At 33.4% G+C, this 23,451-nt stretch overlaps 1 pseudogene; it reads right to left on the reverse strand.

Moving 5' to 3' along the window:
• Positions 1–21,392: 21,392 nt before the first annotated feature.
• LOC139901490 (U3 small nucleolar ribonucleoprotein protein IMP3-like) overlaps positions 21,393–23,451 on the reverse strand; it is a 5,887-nt pseudogene continuing 3,828 nt past the window's right edge.

A 23,451-nucleotide genomic window follows, 5' to 3' on the forward strand; every position in this document is an offset into this window, starting at 1 on the left:
ATGTGTACTATTTTCATGGACCTTATTCACTTTGGGGTGCATTTTACATATTTTGGGTACACTTTGAGTTTGTTCGAGTACGCTTATGTTTGATATGATTGATTTGTTTGATGCGTTTATGGTTATCCTAGTGAATCCTACATATTTGGTCAAGGTCAAGGAGGTCAAGTTCGAGTTTGTAATGATTTGATACTTTGTGATTGGTGTTTGATGACCTTCTCATAGATGAAGTTGACTTTGACCGGGGGCATGATTGGTTCAGGTAGACTTAGGCTTGAATTATGTTTACGTTTGTGTTTGAGGATTGAAGATTTAAAGTTATGCTATTGAAGAGGTTATTTGGAGCTTGAGTTAAGCTTGTGTTAGTAGAAGAAGAGGATGATTGTGCTTGGTCCTAGCAAGTGCAAGTTTTTGGAGAACACTATAGCCATCTAGTGCATATTCATGAAAGGTATCACTTTGAGCCTAAACGTCTTGCGCCTTGGCATTGTTCACTTATTTGTCCTCTATCTCCAAAGCTTGTTTTGTCAATTATTTGCTTGAGGACAAACAAAGATTCAAATGTAGGAGGTTGATATCGCTCCATTTATTTATGTTTTATTTCGCGATATCTACCTCACTTTGCTCGGTTTATGACTATCTTGGAGCCTATTTTGTGTGCTATTGAGCTAAATGGTAAATTAAGGGCTAAGGAGTTAATTTGGTGTAAAATTGACCCAATCTTGGGCAAAATTGGCTAAGGAAATGGAAAGTGCAGAATTAGCATAAAAAGCGCCGCTCCTCATTCAAGATAAGAGACAAGAAAGACGTCTTAAGTCAGTTCCATGTCATACGAGATGATGAGAAAGAATACAAGTTCACTGAAGAAGATTTTCCATATCTTAACATGATCTACATCATTCACATCTATAACTATGTCAGTTTTCTTACCGTTCGTCCTTATGCAAAGTATTAAGCTTTAGAAGCGGTGAAGAGATACATGATGGAGACAATAGAACTGATGAGATGAGAGACTTTCAAATAGGTCTTGAAGCTAAAAGGAAAAAAGATTCAAATTACTTGTCCGGATCAATATTTAGAAGGACTGGAGGACATGACATTGTTTCAAACGTTATTTGAACCCGAAGGGTTTGTATTTGTCAATTCCCAAAAGGAAAAGGTGTTTATCAGAACTGATATCGCTCCATTATATATGTTTTATTTCACGATATCTACCTCACTTTGCTCGGTTTATGACTATCTTGGAGCCTATTTTGTGTCCTATTGAGTTAAATGGTAAATTAAGGGCTAAGGAGTTGATTTGGTGTAAAATTGACCAAATCTTGGGCAAAATTGGCTAAGAAAATGGAAAGTGCATAATCACCATAAAAAGCGCTGCTCCTCATTCAAGAGTGCCGTTCCTGTGAGCCAAAAGCGCCGCACCAACTGCAAAAGCGATGTTCTCATGCACATTTTAGCTCCATTTTCCTCCAGTGATCAAAAATGTCGTTCCTACAGTGAAAAGCGCCGCTCCTATTCAGCCAAAAGCATCGCTCCTAAACAAAAGTGTTGTCCCTGTTTTGAGCTAAAAGCGGCATTCCTTATCAAAAGCGACGCTCCTCATTAAAGCTAAAAGCGCCGCTCCTGAGCCAAAAGCGGTGCTCCTGTCGCTGTTTCAGCCCAGATTTTCAGCACTATAAAAGGAACGAGATTAGGTCATTTTTTCATGTGTATCTTAGAGAGCAGCTACTTAGGGTTCGAATTTCACATACAAAACCCTAATTTCATCATCCATTGGTGTTTAAGGGTGGATTCAAGGAAGTTAGCTCAAGATCCATCATTGTTTAGCTTAGATCTTCATCTTCTTTACATTTTGGGTTGTAATTTTCACTTTGCTTTATCTATTTTGCACTAATTAGTTGTAATCTTCATTTTACTTTACATACTTTGCATTGAGTACTTGTAATAGCTTGAAGATGATGATGATTTACATTTCTATGCTTATTATTTGTTTAATTTTAGCTATGATTGGCTAAATCTCTTGTGTTTGCTTATTTATGAATCTCTAATGCTAGTGTTTGCCCCCAATCAATTGATTATTGTTGTTTGAATGAATTACATGATCATGTGTTGTTGAGTTAGCTAAAGATCCATTGCTATGAGTTTGTTTTAGGCTTGACTTTGATTACATATGTTATGTAGTTCTCTTAGTGATTTGAGAAGTGAATCAATGTGTGCTTCAACACCTTAGGTGATCTAGAAAACTAGCTTAGGAATTGCAAGTGAGTGTGTTCTTGATCTAGGTTGGTTTTCAATTGGCCTCTAGTCAACATAGTAATGCCAATTATCTTAAGTGAATTCGATAGTAGGGGGTTTTAAGTGATTTCAACCCAAGCTCAATCTCAATGACCAAATCATGCTTAACTCGATCTTAGGATATAAAGCTTATGTGAATTCACGGAGTATCATTTGATTTGAGGTTTAGTAGTGATGCTAAACATTTAATAGTTCAACAACTAATGAGATAGCAAAATAGAAAAAAACGGGGCAAGCCAAGTATAGAGAGGATTAGATAAGTGAACACGTCTCAGTTAATTTGTTTTAAGTCTTAATACATCACTACTTGTTTCTTGCTACTAGCTTAATTGGTAAATTTAGGTTTGTTTAATTGCCCAAGTTTTAGTTGTTAGTTGATATCAATCGAACCCCCCCCCCCCCCCCCCCCACCCAAATCAAACAAACCCTAGGACAATTGATAGTTTCAAATATCCGACTTACACCGCTTCCCATGAGATGAACTTGATAAGAATACTTACATTAAAGTGCTATAATAATCGGGTTCTAAGTGCTGTTAGTTGTGTGTGCTTGATTGTAGTGTTTGAATCAAATATAAATTTAGAGGGTAAAAGATGTATATCGCACAAACGCATCAAGAATAAACGAGCTGAGCAAATATTCTGATGGAGCGCTAAAAGTCGCACTGAAATATCTCAATTATCGTCAAAACAAGTTTGATGACATTGACATGAAAATGAGTTTTGGAGAATTTATCAAACACATCAAAGATCGTCTCAAGCTCAAGATACATACAAGACAATTTGAGATTCTTAGTGGTTAAAGGAAAAGAAGGTTTTTCAAGGAGATGAATGAATACCTAATCTATGAAGGAGATCCAAGGAAAGTGTGGAGTGCCTGGAAACCATCAAAGAAGATTTCAGATAATCAACTTGAATTTTCTGATCCAGCTGGTACAAGATGGAAAAGGCACATTTGAACCTCCAAGGATTACAAAATAGGATTACATTGTAATATTCACATTTAACATGAAGGGGGAGATTGTTAGGACCCCAAAGTTAGATAGTGTTAATGTGAAATAATCTAGAATTGAAGGTTATATAGAAGAGGGCTATATATAGAACCCAAGTAGTCCTAAAACATATCCATTGCATTGTATTGAGTTTAGGAAGCTGTGGAATTGTATTTTATCCGAATTTCTCTCTTACCGAATCTGAGCACTGTTCATTCGAATCTCATTCTTTCACTTGTATCTTCGATATTCATCATGATCTGACCTATCAGATGGCTTAACCGAAGAACCAACATGTTATGAAGAAGCTAAAGATTCTCCATATTGGAGAAAAATAAATGCAAGAGGAGATTGATGCATTGGAAAATAATGAAACTTGGGAGCTTGTCAAGAAACTGGAAGCATGTAAACCGGTTACTTGCAAATAGGTGTACCGTTTAAAGAAGAACTCGGATAGAACCATTAATAGGTTCAAGGCTTGTTTGGTGGCTTGTGGCTTTTGTCAAAGTTATGGGCTTTATTATGAAGAAACTTTTAGCCCCATGGCTAAAATGGTGACGATGAGAACAATAATCTCACTAGCGGCTTACAAAGGGTGGAAATTATGACAACTTGATGTGAAGAATGCTTTTCTATATGGAAAGCTTGATTGTGAGGTGTTCATGGAACAACCTATTGGGTTCACTTCAAATCAATTTCCAGAATAGGAGTGTCAGTTAAAGAAAGATCTTTATGGCTTGAAACAAGCTCCGAGAGCTTGGTATAGTAAGGTCGCACAATACCTTGTCTTTTGTGATTTTAAAATTTCTGATGTTGTTTCTAGTTTATTTGTGAAGAAAGAATCCGGTATTCATGTCTTGGTATTACTATATGTTGATGACATGATTATCACCGGAGGAAACGAGTCAGAAATATCTCGTTTAAGTAATGATCTTTCGGTTTGTTTTGAAATGAAGAATCTGGAGGAGATTGGTTGCTTTCTTGGCTTGGAAGTCGATAAGCTAGAAAACGGGTACCTAATCTTTCAAATGGGCTATGCAAGAAGTCTCTTGGAATGTTTCAACATGAGGGAGTCAAAGCCTATAACTACACCAATGGAACCAAACCTCAAAATGAAGAAGGATCAAGGAAAATAGCTCAAGGATGTGAAGTTGTTTTGACAAATGATTGGAAGTTTGATTTATCTAACCATCAAAGGGCCGAAAACTGCTTACTCGGTTGGCATTATTTCATAATTTATGCAATGTCCAACTAATGTTCACCTTGATGCAGCTAAAAGGATCCTTCATTATGTGAAAGGATCATTGGGCCACGGCTTGTGGCATAAAAAGTGTGATTGATGTTTTGTTAAATGGTTTTGTAGATGCAAATTGGATGGGAGACACAAATGATCGCCATTCAACTTCGGGTTACTGTTTTAACATAGGTTCTTTTGTTATTTCATGGTGTAGCGAGAAGCAAGATGTTGCTACTTTGTCTAGCGCAAAAGGGGGATACATAGCTGCAACTATGACAGCTCAAGAGTGTACTTGGCTAAGAAGATTCATTGGTGACATACTTGAAGAAGTAGATTATGTTGTAAAATCGAAATGTGATAACGAAAGTGCAATCAAACTTGCTTCGAATCTTGTTATTCATGCTCGTACTAAGCATATAGAAATGAGGTATCATTTCATTTGTGAAAAGGTTCTTAGCGGAGAAATCGAGCTAGCAAATGTAAGGAAAAATGATCAAGTAGCCGACATCTTTACTAAAGCTCTAATGAAAGCCAAGTTCATGAAATTTTAAGAGGCATTGGGGATTTATGATCGGGAGTTTGTGTAGAGACCCGTCCTAATCCATCCGGACGAAGTCTTCAACATTTGGTACCATTGCGAGGTACTGAACTCTATATGCCATGAACGACTCCATGTAATATCTCTAAAATGAGCAAATGCACAGCGGAAGATTTCTTTCATACCTGAGAATAAACATGCTTTAAAGTGTCAACCAAAAGGTTGGTGAGTTCATAGGTTTATCGTAAACAATAAAATTCATCATTTTGATTGACCACAAGATTCAAATACAATACACCTATCTCGTGTACAAAACCATTTTTCATAATGCTTAGCAGAGTAGGTTCGTATCCTTTTCTCCCCCGTAGGTTGCCTCGCGATTTTTAAATAACCGTACACATATCTCGTGTACAAAACTAATACACATAACTTGTATATAAAAATCATTCTCTCAATACATAACATTCAATTTGATATTATTGCTCAACTTGGTAACCGACCTTAACATATAATGCGCATCAATAATATCCCCAAAACAGAACATCTCGTCTGTATAATTTATAAACTTTGAAGTACTAAACACCACGCCCACTAGCTCTTCCGTCTAGTGAACATTCTAGGTGGGGGTGTTAAACCCGGTAGCTACCTTTAGGATTCGCGTGAATTAGGGCCATACCCGATTCTAATTCTTAGGTTACCAAGCAATAATAATCAGGGGAAAATATATTCATCAATTGGTGGCAATTATCATGTCCACCTAATTCAATAATAATCAACAGAACTTCTGTCTGTATAATAATTCATTTGAGGAATGTTTTGCTTGTGTCTATCTCGTCAAACATTTATAAAAGCATCTCAGTCCAAAAATATAGATTTCAAAGGCATTTAATAAAGCAGTTGTAAAATAGTTATAAAGCAGCGCATGTATTCTCAGTCCCAAAAATGTAAAGAGTAAAAGGGAATCAAATGAACTCACAATATGATATTTTGAAGTAAAAATATGCATACGACAGAACTGAACAATGCAGGGTTGGCCTCGGATTCACGAACCTATATCAATTGTATATTTATTAACACATATAATCGTAATCGAGCAAATATATATATTATTATTAGTGATATAAATTTTTATATCATTAACTTATATATTTCATTATATATTCATTTTATATATTTTAAATATATTTTTATATAGAAAATCTTTGGTTTGCAACATAATAGTTATAATAATATTAGAATAAGTATAATGATAGTAATAATAAATTTTAATACTAATAATAATAATGATAGTAATAATAATAGTTTTATTAAAAGTGATAGATTTAAAAGTAATGATACTTTTAGTAATAATAACAATAATACTACTTATATTTATAACAATGATACTAATAACAATATTTATGAAAATAATAAAAAAAATTGTATTATTTCATAATGATGATAATATTAATAATCCTAATCATAATAATAACAAAAATAATAATAATAATAATAATAATAATAATAATAATAATAATAATAATAATAATAATAATAATAATAATAATAATAATAATAATAATAATAATAATAATAATAATAATAATAATAATAATAATAAGAGAATACTACCTCAAAGTAAAGGCCTTTAAAAAAAATGCCTCATCCCAGGCTCGAACCCACGACCTCTCGCTTAGACACCCACACTCTAAACCACTCTTCCATCTATTTCTTTGTGAAATAAATCGAACCCTTAATCGATTTAACCAATACTTTTGCTTCATCTTCTTCAAAAAAACCCTTTTAATTCTCTTCATCATCCTCATCATTTAATCTATTGTTATCATAAACACTAATATCTTAATCCACATAAAATCATGATCATAATATCACCTATCATCATCAGATCATCATCACTTTCATTGCCGCTTAACATTCATCATTCCATGTACTTCTTTCGTTCATATAAAAAAAATAATACGCTGCTATCTGACCAGTTGGGTATCGTTCCTCAAGTAAATTTTGTTGGGCCGTGAAACTAAATTCAAATCAATGTATAATGGGCTTTGGTCAAGGCTGTATCAACAGCCCAAATGCTCGGTCCAATCTAAAAGAAGTTGAAAGGGTTCGTCTTGGTTAGTTTAGGAACGGTAGTGGAATGGAAAAACAGGAAAACAAAGTAAAAAAAAATATATACAGTCCAATTGTTTGAAGTTGATTCGATCCAAAACTGGAAACAAAAAGAAAATTTGAGGTCTACATGTTTCCCACTCTTCCATTACTTTTTATATTTAATCACTTCATCAATAACTTATTCCTATTCTATCATCTTCATCAAAACAGCGAGCATTAATTCTTTATCGAGCTCATTCACAGCATCATTCAACCGGAGCAGAAAAAGTAATTAAAAAAGCCATAAACAGAAACAGGATGCAACGGCAGTAGTAGGAACTCGTGGTGGTGATTCGTGTTTGAAGGTGATGGATTGGGAACCATATCAGTAATGGGTATTGTGGGTTTGATCGTAAATAGGAACTAGTAACAGGAGTTGAGTTTTGAACATAATATTAGTATTACTAGTTACAAGATGAGGATGTGGGTTTGACGTTTGAAACAGGAACAATTGTAAATGCAAATGCAGTAGCAGTGTGGGTTGGTTGTGGTGGATGTTTGCAACACAGAAACGAAATAGGAGAAAAGATAGAATAGTTTTGGTGGTACCGGTGGTAATGATATGGATGGTTTTCGATGGTGTGGTTGTCGAGAAACATAAGTTTATTAAATCAACAGGTGCTCGTGGAACCTCATGGGTTTTGGTTAGGATCGTTCTTCGATAGTGGTGTGTCCATGGTGATTCTTGGTTAGAAAGAAAAATAAGAAACAAAGTATAACGGTTATATGTGTGGTGGGTTGTTCGTGCAAGTGAGTTGCGGTTATAGGCGTTTGTTTGGTGTTTGAGAGGTGGTGGTGTTCGTGAGTGCAGTTGAAGAGGACCAATTTAGATGGTTTAGGTGAAGGGGTTGAAGTGGTGGTGCTTTGTATGCTTCATGTGTATATATATTCCCTCTCTATATATCTTACATCTATAATCATAATTCTCTGTAATATGTAAGTGTGAGTTGTAATAATAATAAATAAAATAATATAATTATAATTATAATATATTAAATTTTTAACACGTGAATTGAAACGAAAAGCAGCCATAAATCTTGTAATGTAGTTATCGACAGTTTTCACGGACTGTGTATCGTCCACTATTTGAAATCAGTGGCGGATAAAATTTTTCTGAAAAATCCCATACTTTCACAGTAATTATCTTTATTTATTTTGGTCATTATGGTATAAAATTCGATCATTAATTATTAAATAAAAATTAAATTAATTATTAGCCCCCAACCCCAAGCAAAAATACTAATTGTTAAAATTTAACAAATAGCTCATAAATATATATTTAATAAGCCTATAATTTATGTAAATCATTTTTGGATCACCGTTTATTTCTAAATCATATAAGTTCATATTAATCTTGTATAACATCGTTCAAATTATAACTGGGTGTTGCTATCGTTTTCTAAATGAATTTGAAACCACCAATATATATTAAATATACTCTATTTATTTTTATAGATATGTTTAATTACTAATTATTATATATATATTAATTTATTTTACAATAAAAACTCCAACAATTAATTTTATCTTAATATTTCAATTTATTATTTTATATATATATATATATATATATATATATATATATATATATATATATATATATATATATATATATATATATATATTTAAAAAGTATACATTTTTTAATTGCAAATAGTGGTTCGTGAATCGTCAAGAGCAGTTGAAGGGTAATTAAATATATGCAAATAGTTCAAAAATTTTGAGATACAACTATACAGACTTTGCTTATCGTGTCGAAATCATAATAAAATTAAGTTTAAATTTGGTCAGAAATTTCTGTGTCGTCACAGTACCTACCCGTTAAAGAAATTTCGTCCCGAAATTTGATCGAGGTCGTCATGGCTAACAATAAAAATGTTTTTATGATGAATATAGGTTGATACATAGAGTTTCATCATTATTGATTAATATGGATAAAACGATTCGATTATGTGAAGCGTACGAGTGAAGCTATCACAAAATAGTGAACTGATTAAATGCAGGTTCGCCTTAACCGGTGACGTAGTCACGGTTGTTTTCCTGAATTCAAGGAAAAAATAGAGCTATCAAGATAATATGTTCTTGATATGTTTAGAGATTAGATTGAATGTAAGAGTCATGTAACATGGCACATGATGACGTTATGATCTGTGAATCATCACGTTACATTAGAAACTCAGCATGACTTACTGTAATATAATCACGTTGATCAAGTGTCATTATATTATACTAACTCATGCTTCAGTTCCCAACACTACTTCAAAAATATTCAAATTTTAAATTAAAATTTTTCAGAATTTAGAAACTAAAACAGTTTCCTTTCTGATGTAATACTAATATCGCGAAGAGATAAATGATTTCAGATAAGAATGGTTATGAAAATATCTTCAAAAATATCGAGAATATATAATGAAAGATACGATGATATCATAGAATTTCTAATATCGATGGATGATGATGAAGATTTGTTCGTAAAAGTGTAGAGTCGGGAGCAGGATATTCGTTAATGACTTCAGCAGTTACTGAATCATTTGGATTCTTTGAAGGCAGGTTTAGTCTTTATGATTTGTTCATAGCCTCCTTCATGGTTTGCTCAATCCGTTTTCCAGTTCCAACATTTCTGAGCTTTGCCAACATACAATTCTTTATCATCAAAATTTTGGCTGTTAAGGTCATTTACAGTTTTTGTTGCTTCATTCAACTTTTCAAAATTCAGAGTATTGATTCGCAGACTGGGTGCTTTTCAGAATTTCAGAATGGAAGGTCATTATTCTAAGAGATAAAGGTTATATGTATACATATAACTGTTGATGTAGACATGCTACGAGATTTCAAAATACTGATTGCTAATTCCCGGTAATTGATATGGTAATTCTCGTTATAAGATATGGATGAGTATATGAATAGGTTTTTAACGAACAAATATAATGGTTCTTCGGAGAGACTTAAGCCAATGAGTAATGAAGTTGCTGGTAAGTTTACTGCTAATGTGGTGGAATATAAACGGTTCCCCGGTAATAATGATGAAAGGCAAAATTATCAAAGTTATAATAAGGCTAATCCGTATGAAAATCGAAGTTGACTTACTGGAGCTGTGACAAAACTAGCTATCTCGAACAGGAGTTGCAAAGTTATTTTCGGTAATAATAACACTAAAGGAATTAGAACAGCTACGTGTTAAACATTTACTCAGTTTCCGAGAGTTTTTCAGGTGCATAACTATATGCATATATCTTTCCTTCCGTAGATGAAATGTAGTTGATTCATCCGCTCGAGTGAGGTGTTTTCAAGAATCATGAATGGTTTGAACGCAGATTGTAATCGTCAAGATACAAACGAGATTTAAGATGAAATCAAGTGGCAAACTTGAAGAAATGTTTAGTTTCATATGTTATAATCAATATTTTAATTCATTTTAATTGTCCAATATTGGTAGTCCACAGTTAGTAGTCCACAGTTAGTAATTCAATAATTCATATATATAATATTCGAATTAATTAATACGTATCGTGACCCATTGTATACATGTCTCAGACTCGATCACAACTCAAAATATATATATTATTGTAGAATCAGCCTCAACCCTGTATAGCTAACTCGAGCATTACTGCATATAGAGTGTCTATGGTTATTCCAAATAATATATATAGATGCATCGATATGATATGTCAAAACCTTGTATACGTGTCCCGATATTTAAAATGCGTAAATAACAGTATTTAAATAACGATAAATAAAGTGCATAAAATAAATAACAGAAATTAAATGACGATAAATAAAATTGCGAGAATTAAAATTGCAATAAATAAAATGTAATAAGGAATTAACAGTTAGCTAGGATTTTGTTAGAGTGGATTCTTAACAAAATTTCTGATAGATAATTTGTTTGTTTCTAACAAATTTTATTTTTGTCCAATGTTTTCTTCATTATGCCACTTGTTGGATTCTGATAGGTCAAAATCCAAATATGAAATTGAATGAAAATGGTTAGTCTGCGGTGAACGGATACGTATATCGATGGATGTAAGTAGGATAGTAAATGACTGTTGAATCAGATTTGAAAGAATGTACAGTGTAACTTATTAATGTAAAATCTAAATATTCCTCCGGTATTACCTACCCGTTAAAATATTTTCACCATTAACAGTTTGTACAAAAGAATTTTTAATTACAATCTTTATGAAATCATATATACATATATATTTTCTTCAGATGTAATCATGGATTTAATGAGTTAATATGATATTAAACTCATTTGATTTACCGTTAGAACCAGACTATATAATCTATAAAACATTAGAGATTACATAATCGCCATGTAGAACGAAGATAAATGATGTAGAACGATTCGTAGAACGATGATTAAGTTCGAGGTATGGATTGTGATGTTGAGACATGTGATGTTGAAACTTGGGTTGTTGATACTGGTGGTACTGTTGGTGCAGGTGATGTTATTGAAGCTGGTAAGTTTTGCACCATATTCTTCAAATTTATTACTCGAGCGCGAAGGTCGTTGACTTCTTCAATTACTCCAGGATGATTGTCGGTCAAAACGAGCGGATAAATAAGGTTGATAATTTTAGATAGAATATAATCATGGCGAGATATTTGGGAAATGAGTGTGAAAATAGTGTTTCGAACTGGTTCGCCGGTAAGTGCTTCAGGTTCTTCACCAAGAGGTGAATTCGGTTGGTGGAAAGGATCGCCTTCTTCTCGTCTCCATTGATTAAGTCGACTACGAACTCATCCCCAATTTATCCAGAATTGATGATGGCTGATTGGTTGATTCATTCCGGTGACGCTGCTTTCGGAGCTCGGGTGAAACTCCATATCAGAATCCGAGGGACTTGAACTAGTGGCGAGTTCCATTTCGTACGATTGAATAAAGGATTTTTCGATATGAAATGATTTCTGGCTATCGGATGGTATTCTAATTACATAGAATATCTATATATATATAGAACAAAGGATTTCATAGATTACGGAGGGATTTACGGAACATGTCAGGCAAAGTTTACAGTAACAGATACGCTAAGATATGAATTTTTGTCTGTACACTATTCATGCAATCCAGGCAGTAAGATATGTCTAGATTAAGAATGATAAGCAAGTGATTCCCTAAGAATGATAAGCAGGTAATTTTCGGCACGAACTGCTAAGCAAAACTTTTGACATGCAGACACGGTCGAAGTCCAGACCCACTAATGCATCTAAACAACTATCAGTTAGACACACTAATGCAAGACCTGGTTCGCTAAGACCACCGCTCTGATACCACCTGTAGAGACCCATCCTAATCCATCCGGACGAAGTCTTCAACATTTGATACCATTACGAGGTACTGAACTCTATATGCCATGAACGACTCCATGTAATATCTCTAAAATGAGCAAATGCACAGCGGAAGATTTCTTTCATACCTGAGAATAAACATGCTTTAAAGTGTCAACCAAAAGATTGGTGAGTTTATAGGTTTATCGTAAACAATAAAATTCATCATTTTGATGTAACGACCCAACCCTCATTATAACAAAAACACGACACAAAAAAAAATTTCTGTGACTGCCCATCTGGACGGCGTCCAGCACATAAAACTGGGACGGCGTCCAAGGAATTGGGACGGCGTCCCAATGAACTAAAACCTACTGATCAGTTTGCCTTTACTCGTGTGCGAAAAACCCGACTCCCGACACTTTTCAACGAAACCAATTATCACAACACATCAATATAAGTTAAACTAAGAGATTTCCACAATAAAAACCGAGTTTACATCACCGGGCCCACAACGACCCATTTTACAATTTCTTTCAAAAATATAAGTTTCGACCACAAAAGTTTAAATACCAAATGACATCTAGAGCATGGTGTTTGGGGTTAAACTACCCAAATCTTGGCCGAACTTTTCAAAATGCTAAAACCCCCGAGAGCCACTAGTTCAAGCGAATACCTTTGCCCTTATCCAAGCCGGATCCTAAAAAGGTAAACAACGAGTGGGTAAGCTAACGCTTAGTGAGTAGAATAGATATATACATGCATATAAAACTTACCTACTCGCATCCACGATACCATATAACGCATACAATCGCATAACAACTCTTAACAAGGCTAGTATCATCAAACGTACAACTAGCAACCTCATTAGCATAAATAATCATAGTAATAATTAAATGCTACCATTAACAAACTATAACCCATGGATTAACAAATTCTTCGCAAGGGAATGACTTCGCGAAACAAGTCATCGATGTTCATAACAACCGTTAGCTCCCAAACACGGCTATGGTATGCTAACCCCCGAGGTGTTCCAAAAACGGCTATGGCATCACCCCCAAGTGTTCCAAAAATGGCTATGGCATCACTTGATCAATGAGTGAGTAAAACACGGCTATTACTCACAATCATGTGCACAAACGCGGCTATGGGCAACAATTAATAAGGACAACCACGTGGGAGTAAAACACGACTATTACTCGCCACCCTATGCACAAACACGGCTATGTGCATAATTATCAATTGGACAAAAAGGCTATGTCCCATAACTATGGTCACAAAAACGGCTAAGTGGCACCATTAATACGGGCACATAAATCATAAATATACATACATAAAAATTCCACTCACCTTTGATGTCTTGGCAAGATTTCCAAATAACAACTTGTAACTTCAAAGCGAGTCACCTAACACAATTAATTCTCAATTAATACACATAACAAGTTGGACTTTCCACCAACTAACCTAACTAGTGCATTTATGACCCAAATGGGTATTTATGACCTATTTGCACTAGAATCACCAAATCAAGGTTCAACTCCTCAACTAATCACTAGAAACTGGTGATTAAGGTTCTAAGACTCCCACCATACATAACTAGGGTGTTTTCATACCCAAATTAACCCGCTAGGTCAAACTTACCCATTTGACCCATTTTGAGTCAACTATGAACCCTAATAACACTTTCACTAACAACACAAGTGAGCTAGTGATTTATTAATCTTTAAGACTCATTAACACCAATTTTGACTTTGAAACCCTAGTTTAGTAAACCTTGAGTCTATCATGACTCAACCTTACCCAAAATCCCCAAAATCGTCACATATGGGTTTTATGTTCAACCCTAACCCAAACCCTAACCATTTAACACTAATCAAGTAAGAAAATGGAGATTAGGACTTACCACCACTATCACCACGAAGCTAGTGACTAGATGAACAACTTTACAACGCGAGGTAAGACCCGAAAATAGCTTCTTCCTCCTTTGCTTGAGCTCTCTCACTCTAGGAATCACTCTCTCTCTCTCTCTATAATGAAGTGAAGAAGATAAGGTTGGTGTAAGTGGAGTAATGGCTCCACCAAAACTGATCTAGAGGCCTTCAATTCATTCCAAGAGTGAAAATACCAAAATGCCCTTTAAAAATATCTAAAAACCCAAACTGGCCCGTCAGTGCTTCTGGACGGCGTCCCGAAATCTGGACGGCATCCCCTCTTTTGAACTTGGACGGCGTCTCGATGGTTTGGACGGCGTCCCAAGTGCTGAATAAAACAGGATGTTACATTTGATAGACCACAAGATTCAAATACAGTACACCTATCTCGTGTATGAAACCATTTTTCATAATGCATAGCAGAGTAGGTTCGTATCCTTTTCTCCCCCGTAGGTTGCCTCGCGATTTTTAAATAACCGTACCCATATCTCGTGCACAAAACTAATACACATAACTTGTGTATAAAAATCATTCTCTCGATACATAACTTTCAATTTGATTTCATTGCTCAACATGGTAACCGACCTTAACATATAATGCGCATCAATAATATCCCCAAAACAGAACATCTCATCTGTATAATATATAAACTTCGAAGTACTAAACACCACGCCCACTAGCTCTTCCATCTAGTGAACATTCTGGGTGGGGGTGTTAAACCCGGTAGCTACCTTTAGAATTCGCGTGAATTAGGGCCATACCCGATTCTAATTCTTAGGTTACCAAGCAATAATAATCAGGGGAAAATATATTCATCAATTGGTGGCAATTATCATGTCCACCTAATTCAATAATAATCAACAGAACTTCTGTCTGTATAATAATTCATTTGAGGAATGTTTTGCTTGTGTCTATCTCGTCAAACATTTATAAAAGCATCTCAGTCCAAAAATATAGATTTCAAAGGCATTTAATAAAGCAGTTGTAAAACAGTTATAAAGCAGCGCATGTATTCTCAGTCCAAAAAATGTAAAGAGTAAAAGGGAATCAAATGAACTCACAATACGATATTTTGTAGTAAAAATATGCATACGACATAACTGAACAATGCAGGGTTGGCCTCAGATTAACGATCCTATATCCATTGTATATTTATTAACACATATAATCGTAATCGAGCAAATATATATATTATTATTAGTGATATAAATTTTTATATCATTAACTTATATTTTTTCATTATATATTCATTTTATATATTTTAAATATATTTTTATATAGAAAATCTTTGGTTTGCAACATAATAGTTATAATAATATTAGAATAAGTATAATAATAGTAATAATAATTTTTAATACTAATAATAATAATGATAGTAATAATAATAGTTTTATTAAAAGTGATAGATTTAAAAGTAATGATACTTTTAGTAATAATAACAATAATACTACTTATATTTATAACAACGATACTAATAATAATATTTATGAAAATAATAAAAAAATTGTATTATTTCATAATGATGATAATATTAATAATCCTAATCATAATCATAATCATAATAATAATAATAATAATAATAATAATAATAATAATAATAATAATAATAATAATAATAATAATAATAATAATAATAATAATAATAATAATAATAATAATAATAATAATAATAATAATAATAATAATAGTAACAGAATACTACCTCAAAGTAAAGGCCTTTAAAAAATGCCTCATCCCAGGCTCGAACCCACGACCTCTCGCTTAGACACCCACACTCTAAACCACTCTTCCATCTATTTCTTTGTGAAATAAATCGAACCCTTAATCTATTTAACCAATACTTCTGCTTCATCTTCTTCAAAAAAACCCTTTTAATTCTCTTCATCATCATCATCATTTAATCTATTGTTATCATAAACACTAATATCTTAACCCACATAAAATCATAATCATAATATCATCTGTCATCATCAGATCATCATCAATTTCATTGCCGCTTAACATTCATCATTCCATGTACTTCTTTCGTTCATATAAAAAAAATAATACACTGCTATCTGACCAGTTGGGTATCGTTCCTCAAGTAAATTTTGTTGGGCCGTGAAACTAAATTCAAATCAATGTATAATGGGCTTTGGTCAAGGCTGTATCAACAGCCCAAATGCTCGGTCCAATCCAAAAAAAGTTGAAAGGGTTCGTCTTGGTTAGTTTAGGAACGGTGGTGGAATGGAAAAACAGGAAAACAAAGTAAAAAAATATATATATATATATATACAGTCTAATTGTTTGAAGTTGATTCGATCCAAAACTGGAAACAAAAAGAAAATCGGGGGTCTACATGTTTCCCACTCTTCCATTACTTTTTATTTTTAATCACTTCATCAATAACTTATTCTTATTCTATCATCTTCATCAAAACAGTGAGCATTAATTCTTTATCGAGCTCATTCACAGCATCATTCAACTGGAGCAGAAAAAGTAATTGAAAAAGCTGTAAACAGAAACAGGATGCAATGGCAGCAGTAGGAACTTTTGGTGGTGATTCGTGTTTGAAGGTGATGGAGTGGGAACCATATAAGTAATGGGTATCATGGGTTTGATCGTAAATAGGAACTAGTAACAGGAGTTGAGTTTTGAACATAATATTAGTATTACTAGTTACAAGATGAGGACGTGGGTTTGACGTTTGAAACATGAACAATAGTAATTGCAACTGCAGCAGTAGTTTGGGTTTGTTGTGGTGGATGTTTGCAACACAGAAACGAAACAGGAGAAAAGATAGAATAGTTTTGGTGGTACCGGTGGTAATGATATGGATGGTTTTCGATGGTGTGGTTGTCGAGAAACATAAGTTTATTAAATCAACAGGTGCTCGTGGAACCTCATGGGTTTTGGTTAGGATCGTTCTTCGATAGTGGTGTGTCCATGGTGATTCTTGGTTAGAAAGAAAAAGAAGAAACAAAGTATAACGGTTATAAGTACGGTGGGTTGTTCGTGCAAGTGAGTGGCGGTTATAGGCGTTTGTTTGGTGTTTGAGAGGTGGTGGTGTTCGTGAGTGCAGTTGAAGAGGACCAATTTAGATGGTTTAGGTGAGGGGGTTGAAGTGGTGGTGCTTTGTATGTTTCATGTATATATAAGTTCCCTCTCTATATATCTTACATCTATAATCATAATTCTCTATAATATGTAAGTGTGAGTTGTAATAATAATTATAATATATAATATATTTAAATTTTAACACGTGAATTGAAACAAAAAACAGCCATAAATCTTGTAATGTAGTTACCGACAGTTTTCATGGACTGTGTATCATCCACTATATGAAATCGGTGGCGGATAAAAGTTTTCTGAAAAATCCCATACTTTCACAGTAATTATCTTTATTTATTTTGGTCATTATGGTATAAAATTTGATCATTAATTATTAAATAAAAATTAAATTAATTATTAGTCCCCAACCCCAAGCAAAAATACTAATTGTTAAAATTTAACAAATAGCTCATAAATATATATTTAATAAGCCTATAATTTATGTAAATCATTTTCGGATCACCGTTTATTTCTAAATCATATAAGTTCATATTAAACTTGTATAACATCGTTCGAATTATAACTGGGTGTTGCTATCATTTTCTAAATGAATTTGAAACCACCAATATATATTAAATATACTCTATTTATTTTTATAGATATGTTTAATTACTAATTATTATATATATTAATTTATTTTACAATAAAAACTCCAACAATTAATTTTATCTTAATATTTCAATTTATTATTTTATATATATATATATATATATATATATATATATATATATATATATATATATATATATATATATATATATATATATATATATATATATATATATATATATATTTAAAAAGTATACATTTTTTAATTGCAAATAGTGGTTCGTGAATCGTCAAGAGCAGTCGAAGGGTAATTAAATATATGCAAACAGTTCAAAAATTTTGAGATACAACTATACAGACTTTGCTTATCGTGTCGAAATCATAATAAAATTAAGTTTAAATTTGGTCGAAAATTTCCGGGTCGTCACAGTTTGCACTTAGGGGGAGTGTCAAAATGTTAGTGCACAACTCAAGTGGCTCAACTTGCACAACTTGATTTCGGAGTTTATTGCTCAAGTTGCTCAACTTGTCCAAATGTGTTCCCGCCATTATTGACCAAATTAATGGTTAAGGTGTTTAGTGACCAACTTGACATTATCTTTTGTGACATACTTGCATAATCAAGTTGCCTTTTATCTTTTTATTAGGTCTAGTTGTTGGCGTGTTCACATGTATGCTAGTTGTCATATTGGTGTGTTCACATGTATGCTAGTTGTCATATAGCTTTACTAGTGGGTCTAGTTGTTGGTGTGTTATGATTATGTTTTGCTTTAATCCTCTATATAAGGATTTGATTGTAACCATTTGAAATCAATCCAACACATTTGGTTTTTCATATTCTTGTTCATATTATTTCCTTAACCTTTCATTCATAGCAAATAACTTGTTGTCTTACGTTGACTCTTTATGCTAGGGCTTGATGGTTGAGAAACGAGTCTCGAATAGAGAAATACCTATATATACATATACATGTTTTTTAACGGAGTTAGGAGTCACTGAACGCGATGTCGAAACCCACTCACCCGATAACTTTCTTGATCGAACTATTAGAGTCCTACCGCTCATTAGGAGGAAACTCTCACGACAAATTCATACGGGCATCGCATGTGGTAAAATCCCATTGGGTGAGGTTCGAACGCAAGACGTCAGCAACCTCCGAGGCCCATGAAATGAGCGGGTAACAAGAGAAATTTTGGAACGAGTGGGAGTCGAACCCCTGACCTCCCATATGAAAAATACACCAACTCCTTGTTATCTATATATACATGTTGTCTCCTCATAAGTATTGTCGTTGTTAAGTATTTTGATTGATTAGTATATTTGCTTATGTGACATGTACATACTTGTGCAAAATGAGTATTAGAATCAAGCTAACAGTTTGTGATTATTAACAAATAAAAACATAGAAAAACAATAAGTTGCTTCTTCCTTATATGTAGAGTTGTATCTATATAGTTTTTGAGTTATTATCAGAAAGAAAAGGTTCTTTTGGTGACTATATATTTATATTTATGTTACTTGCAGCTTCAAAAGACGGAGAAAAACATAGTCTTTAACTGTGGATTGATCAATCAAACTATCACAAACCAGACTCATGAATCATATAAGATAACAACAGAGGTGAATCTTTGTTATGCACATATAAGCCAAGTAGACAGAAAATGGAGAAGAACGTGTTGGATCCTTAAGATAACCCAAAAACTTAATAATCAATCATGGATTCAACGTTTAATATCAATACTTGGAACAACCGAAGTATTCAATGTTCTTAAGTCAATGTTTGGAACAACAACAACTCATGCGCAGAATGGTAAAGTAGAAGAACAAAAGTAGATTTTATGAATGTAAATCATACTGTATTTGCTTTGGATACACCATTACAATGAAGAGTATACGCGAAAGATCGTATAAAAAACCTATATATACTAGTACAACGATTATATCTAATAAGCAACCGACGTCTAGTGTGATCTCCGTAAAGAGATCACACCTAATTCCAGATTTACGATCTTCTAGTTTATTTGTGAATTTGTCAATCAACATGGGTCAAAAGGTATAAAGATCTGTAGGTCGGACCTTTTTCATACCTTTAATAATTACTCCCTCCGTCCCTAAATTATTGTCCAGTATTCTATTTTGGGATGTCCCAAATTAATTGTCTACTTCCATAAATAGAAAGGAAAGGAGATATTTCATTGGTGGATCTGGAGAGAGAAGATATTTCATTGGTGGAGAAATAAAGTTAGTGGGATTTCCTAAAACTGTGTGTTTTTTGTCTGGGGACAATTAATCTGGGACGGAGGGAGTACAAAACTCACAGTATAGTAAAAGTGAAGAACACAGTTGATAAAAAGCATATTTTACATGTCTAGAAAGAGAACAATAACACGGTGATAGATTTTAATAGGGACTTATTAGAATGTAACCACATTATTATTAGACAGGTTATAGGTTATTGTGACCCTAGGGATGGTAAAAATACCCGTATTATATGGGTAAATCCAAATTCGAATTTTTTGGGCCGGGTACGGGTCGGATACGCGGGTCTTGAGCTGGGTATGGTGATAGTTTTAAATTACTACGCAGGTTCAAGTTCGGGGATAGTTTTAGATACAAACCCAATTGCTTGGGATTGTTAAGGTTTAGTTAGGCGTCTAGGTATTTTACATAATCTATAAATAGTTGTTAATGTAACATATTATAACCTACGGGTTTTCAATGTTCAATATGGTAATATGGTATCAAAGCGGGCCTGATTCCAAAACCTAGTTGGTTGAGCGGTATCTCTTATGTCTTTATTTGCATTACCGTCTGCAAATTTTATTTATACAATTTCTTTACTTTATTTTGGTGTTCACGAATATTGTTTTTTTTCTTCTTTAAATTTGTCATTCGTTCATCCGAAAACCCATATATTACATTAGCTGTTATTCAGTGTTCAACAAGACTCATTTAAAATTGTGTCAATTTGGGTTGCATTTGATCAAAAACTGGTCAAATAAAACTCTAATTAGAAGGGAAACAATAAAAATGGGTCAATGTATCAACAGTTGTCCAAAATGTATTTATAACGTATCAATTTCGTAACTACCTTTGTTATCTAAATCAGAGACTGAACATACTAATTATCTATGATTTTTCTAAAATAAGAAAGATGTGTTTTTCGGTTTATCAAACCAACATTGGTCCTTTTCAACTCATACTTAACATGACTCGTTTTGGTCCAAACAAGAGTTGCGGGTCCGCGCTTCACTTCTGGACAAGTTTTCACGTTGGTGTTTGTTACTTGTAATAATGATACGACAAAACTATACCAAATGTTTAAGTTGAATGTTACTATTAGGCCATTGCATCGTAATCATCAAGCTTATCATTATACGCCATGACTTTACTCTTCTTAATCTTGGATGTATCAACCCATGTTATAAAATCTTCCATATTTCTTGTCACCAAAAATGCAGGGTCAGTGACTGCATCGGGACCCACTCGGATATGTCCTTGTTCGATATATGTCACAGCCTCCTTCAAATGTTCAGCAAACTTCTTATTGCAAGCCTACGCCTAAAATAGCGACCAAATAAGTTATTTGAAAATTTAGTAACGTGCCATATAGTCTAAGGAGGATACCTTATAACTGTATTTTTTTTAACTTTATCAATATCAATATGAATGATGCAACTGAATAAATACTTACCGGCACAACGATGAAACTAATAAGCGATCACACAAAGCTAAGCTTTTCTGAGACGGTATCACACCCATGCTATACCTGCATAAACACATATCAGAAGAATAGATATACATTCAAAAATATTACTATTAAGATTAGCCTTTCAACATATCTAATTTCACACATCATGGTAAACATGACAGTAAAAAAAATATATGCTTCAGCAGTAATAACTTCATTTCAATAAAACAACTCATACCGTACAAACACTGGACTATAGATAAATAAACAATAAAAGCTTAAAATACCAATTGAAGTTAGCTACTTCATTATGTTACATTCTAAACAAACGTGGACTTGGTTTTATGTTCAAAACGCATAGTTATAACGTAAAAACAGGTTGCAAACACAAAAACATACAAGGTTTATTATCAAAGTCAAACTTAAAAGTCAAAAATTGTGAACTAATTATGAAACTCACAACTTTTCGAGGAGAGCATCAGTCATCTCGATTCGATACCGGTCTCTTGGATCCATCTGCTTCAATATGTTCACTAGTTTTTGTACCATTCTACACAAACCTGAGTATCTGTTTTCCCTCACACCAAAATATGAAAAACATCATCAATTTTATTTTTTGTATACTTAAAGCCACATAATAACTAGCAAACACTCAAAATGTAAGAATACAGATCCACTGACTGATTTTATATAATATGTACTGAAACTAATAGATTTTTTTTTTAAATAGTAATTTTTTTAAAGAGACTTGCAAAAATGGAAATATTACAAAAATTATTTTGAAAATGGTAAAACCGAAGTTCCAAAGTTCGGTTTTGGTCAAATCTGAAGTTTGGAACTTCGGTTTTGATGCTTTATTCGTTTAGCCTGTTGACTTGATGACTGGACTGGGGACGTGTCAAAACCGAAGTTCCAAACTTCGGTTTTGCTTTAAATTCCAGCTACCCCATTTACTGTAATTTTAACCCCAATAAATAACCACAATCCGTAAAAATCAAAACTGGCGAATGAAAAGCCTGCAAAACCGAAGTTTCAAACTTCGGTTTAGGGCACGGGTGGCAAAGCTTGTACACATGTCTGCCAAGTCACTGTGTAAACGAATAAAGCATCAAAACCGAACTTTGGAACTTCGGTTTTACCATTTTCGATATGATTTTGACAAAATTTCCATTTTTGCAAGAGCCTTTAATAAAATTACTATTAAAAAAAAAATCGAAACTAATAGATATGAAAAAAATAAAAACATAAATCTGCAAATAGAATAATTAATTATTAGGGTTTTTACTTTTTGTAGTCATCACGTCCAGTAACATGATAACGGTGCATGACTTGAGCTTCCCTGTGACCACCTTCTCTTTTCCATTCCAAGAAATTAACTTTTTTCAGTGTATAGTTAGTCCCGTTGTGTTCGTTAGATTTTTTTGAGTTGAACGGTTGGTTCGAAAAATTTTAACGCGAGTCGAGCGGAAAGGTATGTCCCGTTGAAAATATGGGTGAAGTTTAATTAAGTTTTTTTATTAAAATATTGATTTTACACTTGATACCCCTGGTTTGAGGGTTGGGATGTAACTTTTTACATTTTTTAGGGGGGTGTTTTGTATTTTTTTTCCTCTTTTTTCCTTGTTGTCGTTTTTGGGGGGAATTGGGTGGGGGTTGGGATAAAACGATCAAACTTCTTTTCATGCATGAAACTTTACTTTCCTCATT

Source organism: Rutidosis leptorrhynchoides, chromosome 3 (genome assembly GCF_046630445.1).
Source record: "Rutidosis leptorrhynchoides isolate AG116_Rl617_1_P2 chromosome 3, CSIRO_AGI_Rlap_v1, whole genome shotgun sequence".
Lineage (NCBI taxonomy): Eukaryota > Viridiplantae > Streptophyta > Magnoliopsida > Asterales > Asteraceae > Rutidosis > Rutidosis leptorrhynchoides.